The following is a 24,103-nucleotide window of genomic DNA, read 5'->3' on the forward strand; positions in this document are numbered from 1 at the left end:
CTTACAAATAAATGTAGGACTTCAAAGAAATGTGATGCTTGCCACAAGCTGCCTCAGGCTACACTCCAAGACCCTATCCCTGAGCACATGTTCTTTCTCCACTTCCCTTGGGGATGGCAAAGTCGGAGAACCAGGGGTCCAATCCGACCCTCCTGTTTCCCAGAAAGGGAGCCTCAGGTCCAGACAAATGCGGTGGCTGTGGTGCCCAGTATCTCCTGTTACAAACAGAGATAACCCACCTATTAAATGCTTGCTGGGGGCCAGCTACTGCAGTGAGGGCTTTACCTAGTTAACTGCCATTTTCAAGGCAGCTCTACAGACCGGAATTATTTTCATTTTGAAGAGAAGACGCAGAAGTTGAGCAATGCACTCGAGGTCGCAGAACTAACAATAACAGCCACTTCTTATCAGCTGGCTTTAAACCCGGGTCGCTGGCTCCAAGGTTCAAACCCTTGGTAACAGCGTCATGCTATTAGAGATGCCACGGGGAGGATCTGGGAGGAGGTTGGAGTCCAAGGTCCTGGTGTCTTGTCCTGGCTCTGCCACTAGATTACTCACAGCCACAGACACAAGGGGACATTTGCTATTTTCTCAGTCTCTACATAAGAAAACCAAGGCCCAGAGAGAAGGGCTGGCTTCAGGCTAGAGCCACCAGATTTCAGGGACAGGATCTCTTAACAGTGGCCCCTGGGAAAGTGTCCCAACCTCTCAGGGGTTGGAAGACCTCTAGTATCTCTCCTGGATGTATGTTATCTGTATATACCAATGTACGTAACTTCTAATCTGATGTGCATGTCCTGTCTGCCTCTGTGAGCCCACACACCTGTGGGGCCCTCACACACTTTGGTCTGCAGACAGCAGCTCAGACAAGCTACCCTTAACCTCTCTCCTTGGGGGCCTGGAAGAACGTGCTGAGGGAACTTGTGTGACGATCGCCAGTCACTTCTGTTCTGAAGTGATGAGCTAGTCTGCTAGTAATTAGGTAAGTCTTGTACACCAGGAAGCAGAACGTATACCCAGTAGCCAAAAGCCACAGCCGCAAGCATGCACACCCCTCTCAGTGAGGAAATTCCAGAAGTTCATTCATTCCTGTGGTCACATCCATAAGAATCTTCCTCCAGATCCCAACTTCTCAGGCCCCGGATGTTTGCCTACAAAGCTTAGTCCACGGCTGGACAAAAGCAAGCGGACGTGATGCAACTCCCTCCTGACTTAGAACATTTACGTTATCAGGGGCCACATGCTGATCATCTGGGCCAGTCAAGCCAGGTTCATCAAGTTTGTGCTCCCAGCAGAGAAGAACTCCGGCTTAGGGTCAAAACGCGCAGTCTGTCCACATACCCACCACTGTGAGTTTCTGAGCACCTACGATGACCACTACAGGCATAAATGAAGTGAGAGGTTACACAGAACGTGCTAGACACCACATCCTCCCCATACGATGACATAAATACTGTAGGAAGAGTGAGGACACACCCCTTCCTTCTGACCTCACTCTGCCAGTGGCCTCCATTTGCTCCCATGATCTCCCTCCCACACTCCTGACTGTCCTCCCCACCCCTGCCCTGCCTTCCCTTCCCCACTGGAGTGGCCACTCTCTTGGTGAAGGGTTCAATCCACAGTCCCTGAGCACCACAGGTGGATGGGGCGTCCTTTGGGTCTGGAGCTGGTGTTTGCCGAGCCTGGGCCTCTCTGAACCTCCATCTCAGGTCTGGACTGGCAGTGGGTACGCAGAACACAGCAAACCGTGACTGACCTTCTGGAGAGATCCCTGCTCAGAGGTGTCAACTCAACTGGCTCTCAGTAGGGAAGAGAGAGCATCTGTCCCTCCCAACCCTGTCTCAGAAACGGGGACATTCACGTGCAGGGGGAAAGTCCTTCGCCACAGGAGGCCCCATCAGCTGCCAGAGAAGGAAGATCAATGGGTCACCACCACCAAGAATTAGCTGGGAGAGCACAGAGCTGGAGGACCAGGGACATGGAATCCTATTGGAGAGGCTGGGTTAGCAAAAAACCGAAAGAACCACAGGGGCCAGGAACATGGGGTTGGAAACAAAACAGCTAGTGGAGAACATTCACAGGCCCTAAACCCTCCATGGTTTTCCACTCCCAAACCCAACAATTCCCCACTCTGTGTGGGTCACTCAGCCAACACAAAAGCAGCACTTTGTTTCCCAGCATCAGCCGAGAAGGCAACACGGCCCCAGCATCTACTGGGTGTGAAATGTTCTCTTCCCCACAGGAACACGACTGGCACAGGACTCTGTATGCTCCCTGCCATCACTGCAAATGGCCATTCTAGTCGTGAGAACATTTCCTTCTAGGCAAATTTAGGTAAGCTTCTATCCAGTGGGCACAGCGGCCAACCAGCTAGGGCTCTCTAGATATGGTTGGTTAGGCCCAAAACAGAGCTCCCCGTGTGCTTATCCATACCAAATATATGTATTAACAATGCACTTCTAATTACTAAGCTCCATTTCTAACAGTTTTATAACATTTAATGAAATGCTGTCATCTGGAGCTTTCATCATTAATGGTTAATGCCGAGAATCAGTTTTGGCTCTTGGTTTGGTGTTTTAGCATTACCCAAGATGACACTTTTCTTGGAGAAAGCAGTCCCTGGGACTTGCCAGAGCCCAGGCTCTGATGCGGGGAGATGTGGGACATGATACTGAAGAACGCTTGTATCAACTCTGCTCCGCCTCACGCCTGTCAGCCAAGACTGGGTCCCATTTCTCTAGTGGCCTTGTCCCTCTTGATTTCCGGGCTCAAGTGAAGAAGGGAACCTCACTACCAATGGCACCTGCTTCCTGTGGCATAGATAAAACGCCATGAGGGTAAGTGTCTTGTTGACATTGGCTTCAGTTGAAGCCTTCACAATGGTACTTTCTCCCCCATGAAAAGGCCAGGTTCTCCCACCAGACCACTCTGGGAAGCTGGGATTTGCAATGAGCACCTGCTCGCTCAGGTGTCATCTTTCGACTGACCTCTGAAGGTTCCTGTCAAGTATGCACAGCCTGGCCTCCAAAGCAGAGCTCTCTCTCTTAAGTGAGGCCATGCTCTTCTTTTCCCTTATGTCTTAACTGAAGAGTTAAAATAGTATCCAGGTGCTAAAAGGTAACTTCTTGCTTAAGTCCAAGAAAAGTCAAAGAGAGCTTGTCCCCACACTTATCACTCGTATCCCTCTACCAAACAGCAGGACCAAAGGCACAGAAGGTCTAGGTACCTCTTCACGGAGGCAATTCCTAAGTCATTTATCTGTCTGTTCATGTACAAAATGCCTCTGAGCTGAGACCGTTGGCGAGGCGATGCCACTGAGAGAAGGTTCTGTGCCTCTTCTGCCCCAGTCCCACGATGTCCAGGCAGGCATCTTGGGGCACTCAGGGTCAGAGCAGTTCTCCCATGGGCACAGGGAAAGAGGCCTCCTCCACAGCCCCACCCCATTTTTCTTGCAAACTGAACCTAGACGTGGCTCCCAGGCTGAATCACAGATAGTCAGCGTGGTGCTCCACGAAGCCATGGGGTTCCCCATAAGCTGCCCTGACACAGCCAACAGAACAGAGGGTGGACACCGAGAGGCACACAGCACCCACTCCAGGCCAAGCCCTGGTCTTCTTGAAGTTATCATCTCCTGCCATTTGAACTTACTTCTGCACTAGCCATACATGAGCATTTCTATTAAAAGTCAAGAACTTCTCTAGGGAGAAATGCTCCCACAAACACAAGCAAGGGAAGGCTCTGCTGGCAAATTATCTACTTGTACTGCTTCTGCTCATTGAAAATTGTAATGGTCATGAGCCAGATTTGTGGGATAGGCGAAGAAGGATGCAAGGAAGGAGAAGCTCCTGGTCAGAGTGAAATACCTAATTCCAGCCACAGACTGGGGCCACTTGGGAATAACCACCCTGATCATCCTTCAACTAAACAGGAAGCAGAGCTATATTCAAATGTCACACCTGGGTCACTTCTCCATCAGGCTGGGCCTACCTCGGCAGCAGGGAATCTTAATTCACTCACTCTTCAGTCCTCGAGGCGACCAGCAGAACAATTATCATCAACCTAGAGTGGCCTTCTTCTTCCCTTTCAACACCTAGGGTGACCGTGTGACACGTTATCCAAATCAAGTCTCTTTTGACAAAAACAAGGGATGTTATTAACACTCTGGGACTATCCAGAACCAGGATGGATGTATGGCTCTCGTATTTCCACAGCCTCCCTAGTCTACACGTGAGAAGTGACTTCACAGATGTCTTCCCTGGCCACGTTCACCCTATCCATGCTTCACCTGCCCTCAGTCCAGGAAACGGTTATGTTAGTCACACACTGGGTCATGTTGGACATGTTCTTATAGGTGTCCTCCCTCCTTTCCAGACAGTGCCTTGATTGCTGACTCTCTGCATGAACTTTGAACTCATTCTGGGCCCCGTATTCCAGCCTCATCTGTCACTGTTCATAAGCAGCATCTGCTTAAAGTCTGGTTGTGGACAGACTTACAGATGACTTTTTTCCTGACACAAATACCATTATTTTCTATATACATTTTTCCAATCTGTTTCTATGTAGGTACTTTTTTTCCTTTCTTCTTTTTTTAAAAGATTTTATTTATTTATTTGAGAGAGAGAGGGAGAGTGCACGTGAGCAAGTGAGAGAGAGAGCATGAGCTGTGGGGAGGAGCAGAGGGAGAAGCAGACTCCCTGAGGAGCAAGGAGCCTGGGCTCACGACCTGAGCCGAAGGCAGACGCTTTAACCCACTGAGCCACCCAGGCGCCCCCATGTAGGTACCTTTTTTCCTTTCTTCTTTTTTTAAAAGATTTTATTTATTTATTTGAGAGAGAGAGAGAGAGAGTGCACGTCAGCAAGTGAGTGAGAGAGAGCATGAGCTGTGGGGAGGAGCAGAGGGAGAAGCAGACTCCCTGAGGAGCAAGGAGCCTGGGCTCACAACCTGAGCCGAAGGCAGACGCTTTAACCCACTGAGCCACCCAGGCGCCCCCTATGTAGGTACCTTTCAAAACAAAATTGTATTTATGTGTTATCACTGCCTTCATTTTCGTGCTTTTCTTCAGGCCAAGCCACAGACTTTTTCCTGGTTATGGAACACTCTTTATAAGTCTCATTTTTAATGACTGTGCAATATTCTGCCAAGTGGATGAACCATAATTTACTCAATCACGCCCCTGTTGTTTACCATTTAGGTTGCTTCCAATTTCACTAAAACAGATGACATCACAAGTCACAGTTTCATGAGCATAACTTTTCCTTCATTCTAGATTATTTCCCCAAGATATATTTCGAGAATTTCAATTACTGAGTCAAAGTGCATGAAATTGGCTCTTGAATCTGGGTCCTCTTCATTCATGTCAGCCTGCTGCCTGGGCTGACTCATGGCCCCCCAAATATTCTTCTCTCCTTCCTCAGCTCCAGTTTGAGCTTGAGCTCCTCGATCTGGTGCCAGAGCTCAGGCAGGAGCCAGGCCCAGGGATCCCTGCACAGTCTGGAGGGATGTGCACTTAGATACCCAACCAAGTCAGGCAAGGTTTGGGAAGTGAGGCAAGTGTTGAGCAAGACAGGCAAGGGTCCAACTCAAAGGAGTCACGAAGTTCAAAACTGTTATCGAGCACACCATCAAGGCCTTCTGCCCTCTCCTATATAATGTTGCCAGTGGGGCAGCCCTGGAATGCCACGGTCGTCTTTTCCATGGAGCTAAGTCCCGCTCTAATCTCAGAGTCCCCACTGCTCGGGGGCCTTGCCAGCAAGGTCTAGGACATGGGCTCACGAGCACCTATCCAGGAGCAAGTTCCCACAAATCTGTGACAAAATACAAACTGAGGAGGACGCGTGGTTTTTCATACACTCAGCGTGCGTAGTCTAACAGACCGTCCTTCAATCTTCAGTTCATGCCCTTCATATTTTGTGGTCGTGAACATATTCTCTCATTTATTTGTAAAAATGTCCATGGCTCTGTTTCATTGGCAGTTCGTTCATTCAGCACATACTTTTTGAGAGTTCGCTACCTGCCAGGGGTGACCGCAGACCCTGGAGACAGCGATGAACACGACGAAGGCACCCTTCACGAAAGCACCCAGACAGTCAGCTCTTCCAGCTCTTCTGACTGTCCTGTAAGTGCCTGACGTGAAGCTTCTCATGGCTCAGCATCCACCTCAAAGAGACCTATCTCGAACAGTCACACAGCCAGCTACAGGACCAGATGAAGAGCCAAGTCGCCCCACCCATGAGGTTCTGCTTTTAGAGAGCTGTGGTTGACTTACACAACTGGCCTTTGACCACTTGCTTTTCCCTTCCTGCACTTTAATTCCTGCTCTCCTGTTTTAAATCCACCAATAAAGAGTGAACCTGTGATGCCCCGAGTCCCCACCTTTGGCCCCAAGAAAAGCAGAAGCCCAGGCCAGCTCTCTCTCTCTCTCCCCATGACCTTGCTGTGTGGCCCCGGTCATGCCCTGTACCCTCTAGGAGGTAAGTAAGTAATAAACCTTGTCTTTTCTAAGTTCTCTGATGTCTGTTGCTGAGGTGTGTCCTGCAATGATAATAAGAACCACTAGGGCTGGTCCAGACACAACGCTGGCTCTGGTCAGGGAAACTCCGTGGGGGCTCGCCACAAGCAATATGGGCCCAGGTGAGTGCCCTCCGGGCATTTCTAGCTGGTGGTGGCACCATGGGTAGGCTGACAGAGTTCTGGCTCCGACTGTCAGGCTTTGTCTCCGCAGCCATGGTGTCTGGGGGGCGGGGATCTCAGGTTGGTATATCTCTGTATCTCCATGGCAGAGTGTCCTTCCTGCACAGTCAGTTCTCATGAAACACTTGCTGAGGACAGGCCTTTAGAAAGACAGGAACACTTTCTGGAGGGTTAGTGGGGACATTGGTTGCGTGCACAGCAGAGGGCCAGCAGGCAGAATGGAGGGGGTGTGAATCTAATCCCGGCTCTGCTGCGGGACCTTCAACAAATTCTTTCATTTCTGGATCCTCACTTACGAAATGGAGAGGATGGTAATGGTACCTGCCTCAAGGGGCTGTGAGGACTCAAGGCCTCAGCAAGTGTTGCCAGAAGCCTTCCAGAATGTGACCTAGTTGTAGTGGTGACAGTAGCATCCTTTGGGGGCCAAGCAAGCCAGGTGATCGTGTTTACCTTAAGTCAGGTGATAAGGTCACAGCCCACAGAACCAAAATGAAATCCAAGATGCATCTGACTGGCCAGAAAAGTCAAGGCTATAACAGGGAAAATTAAATTTGTATATGAAGGATGGGGAAAAAAAAAAACTAGCCAGACCTTCTCTTCCTTCCCCATGGGTGTCAATGATAGGAACTGATAAAATTTCATTTATGTCAATAATAGAAACATGAGAAAATGCTCCTGCCAGACCCAGGTCTCTCCCATGGTTGGGCACATGCCAAAACCTAACCACAAATGGCCAAGATGAGTTGAGGGAAGCAGAACTCGGATACACAGTTCAGGGACTTTCCTAAACTGTGGACATTCCACACAGATAACTTCCGGTGCCACAGAAAGCTGTGGAATTTAAGAAGACTGAGGGAGGGAGGGGCAGGATAGAAAACAGAACGTTGGCCACGACCAGCAGCAAGACAAAGGCCCATGCTGGCAGAGCTTGCTCTCAGCTCTGCGACTGCAGTGGAATGCTAGAGAGATTTAGTATCAGTGGTGCAGATAAAATAATGTCAGCAGACTGGATCATTAAAGATTTTTGGCTCACTTCTTCACCCTCTCACTTTCTGGAAGGAGGTTAAGAGAGACAGGAGATGGGTCCAATAAACCAAGAATTCCTCCAATTTATGAGTGTATTTTTAGTGACTCCTGACATCTGGGGTAGCAGACACATTATTTCAGGATCAGACCTGATTGTGCCCTTTACACTGGGCTAAACATCACTCTCTAAAATGCTTTGATGAAAATGTAATTATTTTAAAGATATACACAGGCTAATTGAGACCAGATTGAGGAAGTCTTTAGCTTCCAGAAGAAGACATTTCTGGCTGAGTGGAACAGATGCCATTAAACAGTTTCCACCACTCACTCCTCACCATCTTCCCGAATTCCTCCCTGGACCTGCAGCCAGACCAGACCTGTTCCACTCAGGACTGGAGCGGCCCAAGACAAGGCAGTGACCATGGGGTCACAGCCAGGTCCTTACAGAGCAGCACTGGATCCAAATGCTTATTCCCACTTGCTTTTTAAAGCTCAGGCTATTGACAAGGAAACGGTGAATCACATAACCACAGAGATAGTTAAGAGACCACAGAGATCTTCTAATTCAACCTCCCACCCAGGATAGGAATCCTGTTCTGTCCCAAACTGGGCAACAGTGGGCCTGGTGTGGACACTTGCTAGGGCCTGGCCATGCCAGGAGGCTGGCGGTTACAGGCTGGGAGAGGGATGGAACGAAACCCATCAGAGTTAGAGGCAGGACTGAGCCAAGATCCCTCCATGAGACAGAGCAGGCTTGCAGCTGAGCCAGACTCCTCCAGCCCCTGAGTGTAGATGGATTCCCCAGTTAGGACATAGCTTCATCCATGCATGAATCCCCTCTGGGCGTGTCTGACAGTAGAGAATTCTCAGAGAGGGGACAGGAAGCGATGGCAGGGGAGGGAGTTCGCATCACTGTGTTCAGCAGGGTCTGATTTCTTAGGAAAGGTCTAGAACAGCTCATTAGAAACCACCTCCTCTACCACTTAGCTCCTGTTGAGGATAGAAACAGAGGTGCCTAACAAGGGCCACTGAGAGATCCTAGCCAGGACACCCCAAAAGGCAACCTTCCGGAAAATCCTGTGAGAAGAAGTTCCCACACTCACAAGCAGCCCATTCCACCATGGGCTGCGCTGTGCTAGGACTCCCCTTAACTGGACCCCATTCTGCCCCTTGGGGTCACATAGAGTAAACTCCAGTCTGCTTTAAGACACATCTAAAAATATTTGAAGATGTCAACGTTTATCCTTTATCCTTCTGCAGAGAACACACTAGGTCCTTCCACTATTCTGACTAGGCATGGTTTCCAAATCTTTCCACATCCTCAGGGCACACACTAGTTTCACCAGGACTCCCCTGGCGTGAACCCAAGGACTGAAGAAAGCATCCTGGGTCGCTTGTCACTCTCTCCTCACCCTCCACTGAGAGCACTCAGTGGGCCTCTCATAGTAACCACCTCACCCCCCAAAAGGTGGGGGTGCTTGGCCTGAGGGACACGGCACAGCTGAAGGTCAGTGGGATGCCAGCAGGCGTAGTTCAGAAGGAGAGGTAAGAACACCACTGACGTCCTCCTGGGAAATCTGGCCTCGAGCTGCTACAGCTGCAAGCAGAGCAAGCCGAGGTCTGAACAGGCAGCTGTATGAACGCGGTGAGGAGGTGGAGACACGGCCGCGAACGTGCTCCAGACTCACCTCAGGCAATAAGAAAAGAACACAGTCGGGGATAAGGTTATGAAATACAATTTCAACTCACCCCAGGCAGCTTAGTGGGAGGCTGGTTAGATATGGAAGCTGTCAGTGGTTCCAAAGCTTCCTCGGACACCATGAATTAATGGGATGTGATCTCTACCCCTGCTCCCAGCATCACTTGTTAGATCAAGGATTCATGCTTTCCAGCTTGTAGATACCTACTGGCTATATGAGAGTGAGGGGAGGGGGAGAGGGAGAGAGAATCTCAAGCAGACTCCGTGCTGAGCACAGAGCCCAAGGCGGGGCTCGATCCCACAACTCTGAGATCATGACCTGAGCCGAAAACAGGAGTCGGGCGCTTAAATGACTGCACCACCTAGGCATCCCATAAGCTACCCGTGATTTTTATAAGTTTCTCCCTTGGGTACTTTCTTGCATTTTGTAATTACACTCCCTCTCCACTACAAAACTGGGTATATCTAGGTCTCAGAATCTGGTATTAAGTTACAACTCAGTATTCTCTTCAAAAATAAATAAATCTCTTGAATTACAATGCTTTCCCCTTATTCCTCTTTTTAATTTGGGGGGTTTTATTTTTAGATTTTATTATTTTTAAGCATGACAGGGTGTCCCAAGATGACAACATCTGGTCATAAGTTAGTTGCAGAACTGTGGCATAGTTTTCTTTCTTTTGAAAAATAATTAATCTGTGATGGTTTTAATGGATATCAAATGAACATGAAGAGTTATTATCTTCATATAATTTTAGCAGCACGCTTGGGCTTTATCAGGCCCCATGACCAGGATCGCCTAGAAAAATTGAGTAATTAGGTTCCCAGGATAACTCCAGGCGACAGACCCTTGGCTTGCAGGCTTATTACCAGCTTAAACTCTGCAGGGCCAAGGGTCTACCCTGAGCCCACAAACAGGGTCTCCTTTATGTTGTCAAGGGCTCTCAGCTTCTGTTCCTGTCTCCTCAAGATGGCCTCCCATCTCTTTAAAGCTCTCACAGGCTCTAACCACAAACTATTCCTATGCTTTCCTATGATCCTATGGGTCCTCTGGTTTTGCTATGTCCCAGACTCCTGATGGCCAGAAAGCTCAACTTTCTCCCTATGCAGATTAACTGCTAGTGTGCCCAGCCCTTAGGGATCTTCTAGGCTGTTTCAGCACAGACTCTACCCCCGGTCAGAGATGGCCAGGCTTTCAGGCCCAGTTACCCCTCACAAATACAGATCAATGAAACCTAGTCAAGAGAAGAGGCCATGACTACCCCAGAGCATCACCACAGAATTCCTCCTCAGACAGAGGTCCCATTGGAAGTCGTGAGGGGCTCCTCCACCCTTAAGCCATAGCAAGGGCCATGTATACTTTGCAGAGACAGAAGGTAAAAAATCCAACTGCTGCATCAATCAATGGCCATTCGAAGACCTTCTGACTCTTCAGTAGCCCCCTTCCTCAGGACGGAGCTCTATGCCTACATTTAAGGGGCTGATAGTTCCTAATATCAGGAATCTAACCCTTCTGTTTCTTCCATCTCTCTTCTCCTTTGCTACCCAACTCCTTCTACTCAGAGTTGGCACATCAGTAGCCTCTTCGCCCAGAGTGGGACTGGTCCTACCCCTTCCTCATCCACACTGCCCCCAGGGTCCCAGCGATGGACAACTCCACAAGCAGCTTCTACAAGGAAGCGCCCCTCAGTAGGCAGTTCAGCTACAGCTTTAAGTGGCTGCAGGTGCAAGCAGAACGTTGAAATTATCCCTGGCTTTGGTGAGTCCCCAGTCTAAGGGGAGGAAGACAAGGCCTACAGGCACACAAGAACCCGGGCAGTCATCCAGAGGACACTCTTCCCAGCCTGATAATGTATTCACTGCTCTCAGCTGTACCCGCACAGTCAGTCACCCCTCCATGTGGAGAGACTCTCTTCTCTCTGGATGGAGGGGCTGTCCTCTCCTCTCTTTCCTCTTATCCCCTCTTCCTGGTCTCTAAGTGATGGGCCTGCTCATTCCTCAGGGATCAACTCTAGTCCCATGGTTTTAACACATTGAGAGGCCAGACATTCCCAAACGTATTTCCTGTCCTAACCTCTCTGCCAACCTCCAGAATTTTCTATCCAACTGCCTATTCCACATCCCCACTGGTTTATCTTACAAGATAGAACAAGATCTCTCAACTTTCTCTAGCCAAATGCGCTCCTCCTGCAGTATGTCCCACCCAGACCAAAGGCTTCATCATCCACCTGAACGCTCAGGCCCAGGAGCCATTCCCCACTCTCCGTCTCTCTGCATCCAATCCATCAGCAACTCCCACTGGCTCTATTTTCATTCTGATCAGGCCTTGCCACCCCTGTGCCATCAGCCATCCAAGCCACTAGCATAACGTCCTTAGACCCCCGCAGCAGTCTAACTACGTCCCCGTTTCCACACTGCTTCCCTACAGTCGGTTCTCCATTCAGCAGCTAGATCATGACACTCCCCCACTCAGCGCCCTCCAGTGACTACCCATTACCCATGGACTAAAGTCCAAACTCCCTACCACCACCTGTAAGGCCCTACCTCACCCAGCCCGGCCTATAGCTCCAAGCTCACCCGCATCATGCTGTGCCCCACCCTCCTCTCCAGAGCTGGCTGGCCCGCCTGCCGCTCCTCCAACCACATTAAGTTCACTCAGGCCTTGAGGCCTTAGCAAAGGCCAGTTTCTCTGCCTTGAACAGAGTTCCTCCCCCAGATTTTGAAACTCACTCACTCACTTCATTCTGTCCTCTGCTCACACCTCACCTCCACAAAGAAGCCCTCCTGACTACTTGACGACCCTGTGTAAAATAACCCTCTGCCCTCATCCCTCAATCCCCTTACCCTGCATTACTTTTCTTCATTGCACTTTAAAATCGATGCCAGACAGGGACGCCTGGGGGGCTCAGTCGGTTAGGTGTCTGCCTTCAGCTCAGGTCATGATCCCAGGGTACTGGAATCCAGTCTGCAGCAGGGACCCTGCTTCTCCCTTTCCTTCTGCTTCCCCTCTCTCGTGCTTGCTCTCTCTCTCAAATAAATAAAATCTTTTAAATAAATAGATAGATAGATAAATAAATAAATAAATAAATAAATAAATAAATAAATGCCAGACATTACTGTCTTCCTCTCTCACTAGAAGGAAAACTACCCCAGAGCAAGGACGTTGCCTCCCTTATCACTCAAGGGCTATATGATGAATGAACAAATGTCATGTCTGATACGTGAAATCACATCAACGCTAGCCATACTGACATGGATTATGTTCTCTTCTTGGGAAGGGGACCGAATTTCTCATAGAAACAAGAGTATAAGGGATGGTTGTGATATTAATCAAGTCCCTAATGCCCAACTTTTAAAGAAATATGTCAAACCCAATGCTTAATTACAAGTTATATATCAAGCAACATAAAGCTTTCTAAAATACATGTGCTTTCATTAGGAGAGAAGAGTCACAAGGAAGCCTCTGTAAACGTAACTTGATGTGATACGGCACCACAATTCACTGTCCAAAGTAACTGTCAAAAGCAGAAAGAGCATCTTCATTAAGGGCATGGAACTCAGAAAAGAGATTTTCCACAGGCGTCTCTGAAAAACATGTATGGATGTAACTAACGATTACGTGCCCTTTTGAGAATCTATCAACAACGTTTGTATCTTGCTGAAGGTGCCTCAGTGATCTGCGCGCGGCCCCTGAGCTCAGACTTTAGGGGACAAGCGCGCGGAGCTCTGGCCTGACTCTGCCCGACCAGGCACGGCGCTGCAGCTCTGCTCCCCAGGCCCCCCGGCCGCATCAGTGCAGGGAAAGGAGTGCTGGATGATTTCTGCAGGCCTGTTCGCTCTAGGTTTTATGATAAAACTTGGACCATCCTCTTTCTCTCCTTGCAAATTTCTCTGTCATGAGCATAAAATTGGAAACTCCACAGACAGGGCCTCTCGCACAGCCCACTCCTCAGCACCTGGGCTCTGCCTTCAACCTGATTTTCGCCAAGGCAACCCTGCCTTTAAAATAAAGGGCCCTGCATTAATTTTCCCATCCTTTGATCTCCCATGTCTGCTGCTTCGCAATGTCAGAGTGCCTTAAGGCTTGGCCTCTCGAGGGAGCCCTGCTCATACATACACAGTGTTCACTTTGATTCTAACATAATGCCCCCCCAACCCGGCCACACGCTCTGTATTTTCTTTCAGACAGTATTGGACACTGCTTTCTCCTTTTATCTGCCACTTTAGAGTTCAACCTCATAGTCACTTTTTACAAGTTCCTTTAAAATTACAGGATCTATTTTTTTTTTAACAGAAGGACAGAACCCACGTACTTAGTTTTGTCTGCCAAAGTAGTCTAAGAAGGTATTCTCCCACTTCAGCGATGGCACCATACTTCAAAACAGCCTTAAAACCATGGGGGAAACAATTAGTGTTGTAAGATCATAGGCTATGCTTCTTTTCACTAATTGCTCTTTCCCCTTCCTCCTTCTCACTTTCTCAGCTTCACTGAATTGGCTGGGACCCCATCAGCCTTCTTCACAGTGAGAGTGACAAGACTGCTCCCAGGCTGATGCTGGCTGAGGACCCCTGCAGTGCCATAATCATGAGACCCTAAGGAGAGGGTAGAGGGTGGCAGAAGGAAACCCATCTTGCTCACTAGCAAAAGCTACAGAAAGCAATGGACCCCCACCCCCAAATTTCACACAGGAAATCCCAAAAGATCACCCAGACTTTTGAAATATTATTGAGAGTATCGACCAGAGTAAAGCCACCCACAGAAGGCACCATCTTTTCGAGGCAAACTCACTCTACACCTACTCTCAATGGGATTTCTCACTGAGCAGAGTGATGACGACCAGATCTGTGAAGCAGGGCCAGTGGGGGCTCTTGGTCAGGACCTGGAATAGCTCGGTCCCATAATTAACATAGAATTTGACCTGTGCTCCAACCCTAGGGATGGCTGCTTGCAAGGAACCAGAGACACAAAGGGAAAATCAAAACCCAATGCAGTTAACCAGAGCAGCCTCCTGGAGCAGCAGAAGGAAGAAGTTTGGGGACAGTCTGGAAGGATGGAGGACCAGTTTGGCAGTGTGAGCAGTTTGTAGCAGAGGCCAGGGTACCCAGCAGATACTGAATCTTGTCTCCTGGCTGGCTCAGTGACAGTTCCCACCGACTTCACTAGTTCTGGAATTCTGAACAGCTAAGCCAAGGTCAACAGATAATGCTAAAGCTTGCTGACCTCACTCCCATCTGTCTGGGCACCTGGCCAGGTGTCATCCCACCTTGTGGGCACTCGTCTCTCCTGGCCACCCAGTTCCCCTCTCGGCCATCTCCTCAGGGTGGGCTGAGGAGGGACGGTCAACAGCACAGTTTGAACCCCGCCCACTCACCAATGTCTCTTCTGCTGTATGTTGTGGCAACTGGGCCGCGAGCACGAGGCAGGAGGTCCTGCAGGTCTGGCTCCCTGTGGGCTCCGGGAGCCCCTGACCAGGAAGCTCCTGAAGTTGTTCTGGACTGTAGCAGGAGCAGCCGACTGGGAGCCACCTGGCCAGTGCCTGGTGCGAAGGAGGAAAGGAAAGCCAAGTCAGGGGCAGACGTGCACAAGGCAGCGGGAGCGGCTGGGAGGAGCACATCACTCAGGCTGTGTGGAAATGTGGAAACGTCCCAAGGACAATGGGTGATTTTATTACCGTGGGGGGGGGGTTATGGGTTTAGAATTCAGGAATAATAGTCACCAGGAGAACAAGAACGAGCCACTGCCTTCCTCCACAGAGGGCAGATGCCGAAGGACTGAGGGTGGAACTGCGGTGAGGTCATAGGGTCGGGGGAGAGCCCCTGGCAGGGGTGCAGGAGGAAGGCCACAGAGCAGGTAGTGCCTGTCGGGCCCTCTGGAGGGAGCTGGCACCTGGGCGATCAGGGGCCGGGCTTCGGGGACACAGCCAGGGTAAGGAGGAGCTGACAGGACAGGGAGAAAGCACCCCTAGCTGGGAAAGGACCGTTCTCAGAAACGGGTGACTCCACCACAATGTCCAGGTCTCAGCCCACTTCCTTGCTCCCCCAGAACCCACACCTGGGCTGCCCACAGGGCCCACCCCTCAGCCTGCAAACGTTCCTAAACTGCATCCCATCTCCTCCCCTCAGAAGCTTCTGTTTTTCTCCAGCACCACATCTCATACGGTTAAAGTGATAAATCCTTTCTCTCAAATGGGCAAATTATTTGTTACCTTCCCAGAGGTGTATTGATTTGTAAAGGATACTTTGTAAACCCAAAGGGAATCAAGCTCTCACCGTGGAATTTCAACAGAGAGACTTGTAGACTGAAAGTCCTGATACATCCCTCACTCACACAGATCTGGATGGTGGGCACCCTCGGCCCAGCGTGGTGTTCCCCGGACACTTTGAGAAATACTTTGCAGAGGAAATGGGAGTAACTGGGCCCTTGGAGGAGTGGTGGGATGGGGTGGAATCCCCGCTCTGCCGCAGTCCCACACACAGATGTTCTTGTCCAGCTGGACAGGGAGCTTCGGCAGAAAGCTGATCCCAGAGTGACAGCAGTTGCTCCTGGAGATCTGTCTGGCCACAGAACCCAGTGGGAGCCAAATCACGATGGTGTTCCTATAAGTAATGGTTTCTGCGCCTCTCGTGGGCTAAGCCAGTCAGTCCAGGCAGCACTTTTCCTGACCTAGCAAGCTCAGTCCCTCCGCTGCCAGTCACCTCAGTGCACTCACCTCAGTGAGTCTCCCATCTCGCTGAGGGCTCCGGGATACCTGCAGCTCTTTGCTCCTTGACCCTTCCTCCACTTCCAGCCGGAGCACGCCGGCACCTCATCCCCACCAGGGACCTTTTCCCCTGCTGCCAGCAAGACAGGCCCCCTCGCCTGCCGCTCCTGCTGTGCCTCAGGCCCACGACCTGTCCCATGTCCATGGGAGCCTGGCTGCTCCACCGTGGGACACTTGGGCAGAGCTGAATGGGCCACTCTTGGCTATAATCCTTCACAACTCGTCCTGTACCAAGGACGCCTTCTAAAAGGAACTGAAGTCACTCACAAGAAAATGCAAAATGAAGCTACTGATTATTTAAAAGTTAAAACTGCATAAAAGATGATAATATATCCAAAATAGTTTTCTACACTAATTTTGCAACCCTATCAAGCATTACATTTATCCCTGAGTTCCCTGACACTCATGAACCAAATAAAGGGAGGGGGAGGGAAACAGAATGGGTCAAATAATTCTCCTTGACAGACAAGGGTGCAAAGCCACTTCATCAGGAAACAGGGGCCTCCGATGCATTTCCCTACAGAGAGCGGACGGAACGGCATGATGGGCAATTCCACCCATAGGGTTTTCAAAAAGAAATATTCAGGATTCGGTCACTTTTTAATATCAACATTTAATGAAAGCAAGGAAAATATTCAAACGTGATTGAGAATTTTTGCAGGACGCTAAGGCAATGTGGCTTGGTAAGGGGTCTGATAACTGAATACGAGACACGGTGTTTTTCAGGGGAAAGCAGGGCTGCTCTCAGCCCATCCTGTGAGGAGAGTGGAGAGCGGAAGGCTGCCGGCGGGGGCACTGGGACGTGCGGTGGGATTATGGATTGCTGTAATGACCAAGGACAGGGAAAGGGGGAAAGGATGCTGACTATCCCACATGAAACACAATTCTCATTATAAAGAACTGTCTCATCTAAAATGCCAATAATGCCTATATTGAGAAGCACTGGAAGGCGAATCTGAAATTAGCATGACTCTTGTAAAACCTGTTCTTAAACACCAATTAAGTCTTCACAGGGAGCAGACAGCAATGGCTGCTCTGGAGAGTCCAGATGAAAGGGGGAGCAGGCTTCTGATATGTCAGTCCTGCTGGGGGTGACATGCATATCACCTTATAGGGGCTAGAGCCTGACAGGCACTTTGGCTAGACAGACAGCTGGACACTGGTGAGCTATAGGCACGCCTGTGGAAAGAGACAAACCTCTCCTGTTTTTTATTTCTTCATATGTCTAAATGAGGACACAGCAGGGACACCAAAACCAGACAACACGTCACAGGAGAAACTATTTTAGTCCAGAGCACTGGTTCTCAAAGTATGGTCTCCAACTAGCATCACCTGGGAATTTGTTAGGAACACCCCAGACTTGCTGAATCAGAAACTCTGAGGGTGGGACCCAGCAACCAGTGTTTTAGTAAGCCCTCCAGGTGAATCTGATGCAGGCTCAAGTTTGAGAACCTCTGCTCTAGAAAGTTCGGGACTGAAAATGGCAATCAGTCACGATAGATAGTTTAGAAATGCTACCTCATCTCCGTGTAGCATTTCTATTGCACTCTGAGAAGGAGGGAATGTTGCAACATGTCTGTTGCAGGCAAATGACCAGACATGGAGGGCATGAAGAAGGAAGACCCAAGTGAGGAGAAAGGAGGGAAAAGAGTAAGTTATCCAGGGCCAGCCTAAGTATCAAGGTTGATGAATCACCCTAGAAGGATTCTGTTTTTACTTTAACTTGTATTCCTCCTTGAATAGCCAATGTAATTATATGGTTTAAAACTCAAAAGATGTGGAGTGAAAGGTCTTGTGCCTGCCCCTTCTCCTCGGTGCCAAGCTCAGAGTCAGCCAGGCCATTGATGTCTTCTAGGAGTATATTACAGAAATAAATTTTTTTTTTTTTTGAAAGGGAGGGAAGGAGAAAGAGAGAGAGAGTCAGGGGAAGGGGCAGAGGGAGAAAGAGAGACAGAATCTTAAGTAGGCTCCAACGCAGGGCTGGATCTCACAACCCTGACATCATGACCCGAGCCCAAATCAAGAGTCAGATGTTCAACTACCTGTGCCACCCAGCTGCCCCAATACACATACATTCTTATCCCCACTTTTTCTTAAATACAAATAATAGCATGTTATACACACTATTCTATACTCTGCTTTTTTAAAATTAATATGTGTTGGATAAATAAGAACCACTGAGAAGACTTCTGAGCTCCTGGAAACATACAACACCCCGGGGGCACATGTGTTCACTGCAGAGAAGGAACATCTGCCAGGCCATCACGTGATTCTTTTTTTTTTTTTTAAAGATTTTTATTTATTTACTCAACAGAGATAGAGACAGGCAGCGAGAGAGGGAACACAAGCAGGGGGAGTGGGAGAGGAAGAAGCAGGCTCATAGCAGAGGAGTCTGATGTGGGGCTCGATCCCATAACGCTGGGATCACGCCCTGAGCTGAAGGCAGATGTTTAACCGCTGTACCACCCAGGCGCCCCCATCATGTGGTTCTTATGGATTTCTTGGCGAAGCCCCTATAGGGAGACTGCCCTGAAACTGTTCTCAGCTTGGAGAACTCTCCGCAAATTTTATAACAGAAGAAGGTGACATGTAAACTCTTAGGTCACTAAAGTCCAAGAGTGACACTACCAGATAACAACATCACCTAGTGCGTTACGCATCTTAGAATACACAGTGGAGGGGAGGTTGAACCTTGGAGAGAACTCAAAGCAATGAGAGGACTTGGAACATTTTTATCGGTAAGACTAATAACCATATATCACATTTTATCTCTAGGAATTAACAAAATGCATAAAAAGATAAAGACAGGAACTAGATAAGAACATTTAATAGAGTCAGTTTTTAATACTTAGAATCAAATATAGAACACAGGATAAAATAATATAATCTCTATCCTTCTACCAGTTTGAGTTATAGTAACATTTCCTTCAGAATTACCTTTTGTTCTGTCTTTCACCATCAGTAAGATGTCTTATCTCTCCCTGATTCCTGTTGGATTTTTATCAATGTAGCCTTTAAACCTAAAGCATGAAGGTTTCTTTTTAATAACAGCTTTATTGAGATATAATTCACATACCATATAATTCACCCAGTTAAAGTGTATGATTCAGGGGTGCCTGGGTTGCTCAGTTGGTTAGGTTTCTGCCTTTGGCTCAGGTCATGATCCCAGGGCCCTGGGATTGAGCCCTGCATTGGCCTCCCTGCTCAGTGGGGAGCCTGCTTCTTCCTCTCCCTCTGCCACTCCCCCTGTTTGTGCTCTCTAGCTCTCTCTCCATCAAATAAATAAATAATAAATAAATAAAATCTTTAAAAAAAATGTACAATTCAATGGCTTTTTAGTATGGTCACAGAGTTGTGCAGCCAACACCTCAATGTACTTTAGAACATCACCCCAAAAAGAAACCCTGTACCCACTCATAGTCACTGTCCATAATCCCCCAAGCCCTAGGCAGTGACCAATCTACTTTTTGTTCCTGTGGATGAAGAACAACTCAATAGGCTCATTGGCAGACTTAACACAACTGAAGAAACAAAATCAGTGATCTTGAAGATAGGTCAACAGAAATGACCCAAAATAGAACACTAAGAACAAAAGAGTGTGTTGTGTGTGTGGTGGGGGGTGGGGGGGGGCAGGAGGAGACAAAGCATCTAAGAACTATGGGATACTATGAAATGGTGTAACATATGTGTAATTGGAATCCTAGAAAGGAAAGAAATAGACAATGGTGCAGAAGAAATATTTGAAGAAATAATGGTCAAGAATTGCCAAAAAATAATAAAATATATCATACCACAGATACAATAAGCTCAGAGATTCCAAGTGGTATAAAGACAAAACAAACAAAAACAATCAAATACACCTAGACGTATCATATTCAAATTGCTGAAAATCAAAGACAAAAAGAAAATCTCAAAGGCAGACAGAGGATGAGGGGGAAACACTACATGCAGGGTAAGAAAGACTAGTATTAAAGCACATTTCTCATCTGAAATAATGCAACCAGAAAATAATAAAATAGCATCTTAAAAGTACTGAAAGAAAAAAACTGTCAACCCAGAATATTACACCCATGAAAATCTCTCTCAAAGATGAAGGAGAAATAGTAATGTTTAAAGACAAATAAGCTTGAAAGAATTCATTACCAGCAGACCGGCACTACAAAAAACTATTAAAAGATGCTCTTAAAGCAGAATGAATGTACTGAACAGTACTAGGATCTAGATAAGCTAAGATCTCTAGAAATGATTTAAATAAAGGTAAATATAAGACATTTCAAGAAACAGACTCTTAACTATAGAGACCAAACTGATGGTTACCAGACGGGAGGTAGGGGGCCAGATGGGTGATGGGGATTAAGGAGGGCATTTGTTATGATGAGCCCTAGGTGTTGTATGGCACTGTTGAATCACTATATTGTACATCTGAAACTAATATTACACTGTATGGTAACTAACTGGAATTTAAATAAAAACTTTTTAAGAAGTTTACCTACAAACCTATTTTATTTACATCTATTTAATTAACTTGTTCTCAAAAATTATGCTTAGACTACCCCCCAAAACTTCATGAGGTATTAGACAAAGTCAACCATTATTCTATCTTTTTTTCTGGCAAATTTTGAAACAGAAATATCATGAACTTATTTGACTTTTAGTAAGCATAGACAAAATAAAGGTTTTATATTAAGAAATAAAAAAATAAAATAAGGGTAAAAGTAAAAGACATTTACAATGTTTTTGAGTTGCTCAAAAAGATAATTTACTGTTTAAAGTAAAATAGTGGTAATACACTGTGGGTTTATAGTATCCATAGAAGGAAAATATATAACAGTACAAAAGTTGGGAGGGATGAATTTGGAATATAATGTTCTAAGGTTTTTATAACATACATGAAGTGATATAATATTATTCGACGGTAGGCTGTGATTAAAAGATGTATGTTGTAAATACCAGAGACAACATTAAATTTTTAAAAATAAGTATAAGTAGTAAATAAGCCAAAATGGAGATATAAAGAAGAAAAACTCTCCATTAATAGAAAGGCAGGAAGAAAAAGAGGATAAAAGGAACAAAGAAGAAATGAAACTAAACATCTAGATGATTGATTTTAGTCCAACCACATTGATTATTACATTTAATGTACATAATCTAAACATACCAATTAAAGATTGTGAGATTGGCTAAAAAAGCAAAACCCAATTATATGCTGTCTACAAAAAGTACACTTTAAATATAGAGATTGGGGGATGCCTTGGTGGCTCAGTCAGGTAAGCATCTAACTCTTGATCTCAGCTCAGGTCTTGATCTCAGGGTGGTAAGTTCAAACCCTGTGCTGGGCTCCATGCCGGGTGTGGAGCCTACTTAAAAAAAAATTAGTAAATATAGAGATTGGTTAAAAATAGAAGTGTTTTTAAAAAGGCATAAATGCAAGCAGTAATCAAAAGAAAACTAAAATGGTTATATTAATATCACACAAAGTAGATTTCAGATCAGGGAGTGCTACCAGGGATAGAGAGAGTAATTTCATAATGATGAAAAAAACTGATTCACTAAATATAACATTTCCAAATATGTATGTGCCTAACAATAGGACTCCAAAACACTTTTCCCCCCAAAACTCTTAGAACTGAAAGAAGAACCAGGAAAAATTCATAATTGTGGCTGGAGACTTCAACACTCCTCTCTCGGTAATTGATAAAACAAGTATATAGAAATAAGGATGTAGGGTTGCTGAATACCGCTATCAACTAACTTGACTGAATTGACACTACACCCAATAAGGCAGAATATACATTCTTTTCAAGTGCACATGAAACATTCACCAAGATAGACTATATTCTGAACCACCAAACAAACCTGTATCAATCTTTAAAAAGTGAAATCATAGAGAGATGGGCATAGAATCTACAATCATAATGAAACTAAACTATAATAAGAGAAAGACATCTGAAAAATTTCTTAAATATAGGATGCGTGGGTGGCTCAGTCAGTTAAGCGTCTGCCTTTGGCTCAGGTCATGATCCCGCAGTCCCAGGATCTAACCACATCCAGCTCCCTGCTCAGCAGGGAGTCTGCACCTCCCTCTGCCCCTCCCCCTGCTTGTACTCTCTCTCAACTAAATAAATAAAACCTAAAAAAAAAAAAAAATCCTTAAATATTTGGAGACCAAGCAACACACTTTGAAATAACCCACAGATCAAAGAGGAAGTCATAGGATATTAGAAAATATTTCACATTGAATGATATGAAAAGACTGCAGCTAAAGCACCTGAAGTGTAGAAGGAAATTTATAGCATTAAATATTTATTTATTTTTTTGAGAGAGAGCGAGCACGTGCACACGTGCGCATGAGTGGCGGGAGGGGCAGAGGAAGAGGAAGAAAGAGAATCTTTTTTTTTTTTTTTAAGATTTTATTTATTTGACGGAGAGAGAGACAGCCAGCAAGAGAGGGAACATAGGCAGGGGGAGTGGGAGAGGAAGAGGCAGGCTCCCAGAGGAGGAGCCTGATGTGGGGCTCCATCCCAGGACTCTGGGATCACGCCCTGAGCCCCCTGAGCTGAAGGTAGATGATTAACGACTGAGCCACCCAGGTGCCCCGGAAGAAAGAGAATCTTAAGCAGGCCCCATGTTCAGCATGGAGCCTGATTTGGGGCTCGATCTCAAGACCCTGAGATCATGACCTGACCTGAAATCAAGAGTTGGATGCTCGACCGACTGAGCCACTCAGGTGCCCCAGAATTAAACACTTAGATTAGAAAAAAAGAAAAATCTCAAATCAATGATCAAAGCTTCTGCTTTAAGAAAACTAGTAAAAGAAGAGCAAATTAAATTCAAATTGATCAGAAGGAAGGAAACAATAAGTATAAAATCATAAATCATTCAAATTAAAAAGAGAAAAAATAAAACCAGAAGCTTGTTTCTGAAAATATCAATAAAATTTATGAGACTGTAGCTGGGCTGATAAGAAAGAAAGAAAGAAAGAAAGAAAGAAAGAAAGAAAAAGAAAGAAAGAAAAGGAAGGAAGGAAGGAAGGAAGGAAGGAAGGAAGGAAGGAAAGAAAGAAAGAAAGAAAGAAAGAAAGAAAGAAAGAAATGCAAATTATAATAATCAGAAATGAAAGAGGAGATCTTACTACAGATCCTATAGACATTTAAAAAAATAAGTAAATATTATGAATGATTTTATGCCCATAAATTCAACAACTTAGATTAAGTAGACAAATTCCTTGAAAGGCACAGATACTAAACCTCAACCAAGAAATAGATAATCTGAATTATAAGGCCAACATTACTTGATATGAAAATCAGAAAAGACATTACAAGAAAACTATGGACCAATACTCCTTATGAACATAAACACAAAAATCCTCAACAAAATACTAGCAAATCAAATTCAGTAGTATGAAATAATACATTGTTATAATGTGGGGGTTACCCTGGAAATGTACAGCTGGCTGAACGTTTGAAGATCAATAAATGTAATTCATCATATCAACTGATTGAAGAAGAAAAACTATATAATCATTTCATTAAATGATAAAAACAAAAGCACCTGACAAAATTCAGTTTCCACTAATGGTTCTGAGCAACTGCTTTCTTTTTTTTAAAAGATTTTATGGGGTGCCTGGGTGGCACAGCGGTTAAGCGTCTGCCTTCAGCTCAGGGCGTGATCCCGGTGTTATGGGTTCGAGCCCCACATCAGGCTCCTTGCTGTGAGCCTGCTTCTTCCTCTCCCACTCCCCCTGCTTGTGTTCCCTCTCTCGCTGGCTGTCTCTCTCTGTCAAATAAAGAAATAAAATTTAAAAAAAAAAGATTTTACTTATTTATTTATTTATTTATTTATTTATTTATTTATTTATTTATTTATTTATTTATTTATTTATTTATTTATTTATTTATTTAAGAGAGAGAATGAAAGAACAAGTGGGAG

At 46.3% G+C, this 24,103-nt stretch overlaps 1 protein-coding gene across 2 annotated transcripts in view; it reads right to left on the minus strand.

Moving 5' to 3' along the window:
• Nucleotides 1–24,103, minus strand: part of MYLK (myosin light chain kinase) — a 263,098-nt gene that overhangs the window by 188,321 nt on the left and 50,674 nt on the right. For both annotated transcript variants that reach the window (XM_034659556.1, XM_034659553.1), the window contains exon 2: nt 14,786–14,950. The gene's annotated coding sequence lies outside the window, so the exon portion shown is untranslated. The remainder of the gene's footprint in view (nt 1–14,785; nt 14,951–24,103) is intronic.

The sequence above is a fragment of the Ailuropoda melanoleuca genome, chromosome 1 (assembly GCF_002007445.2).
Source record: "Ailuropoda melanoleuca isolate Jingjing chromosome 1, ASM200744v2, whole genome shotgun sequence".
In the NCBI taxonomy this organism is placed as follows: Eukaryota; Metazoa; Chordata; class Mammalia; order Carnivora; family Ursidae; genus Ailuropoda; species Ailuropoda melanoleuca.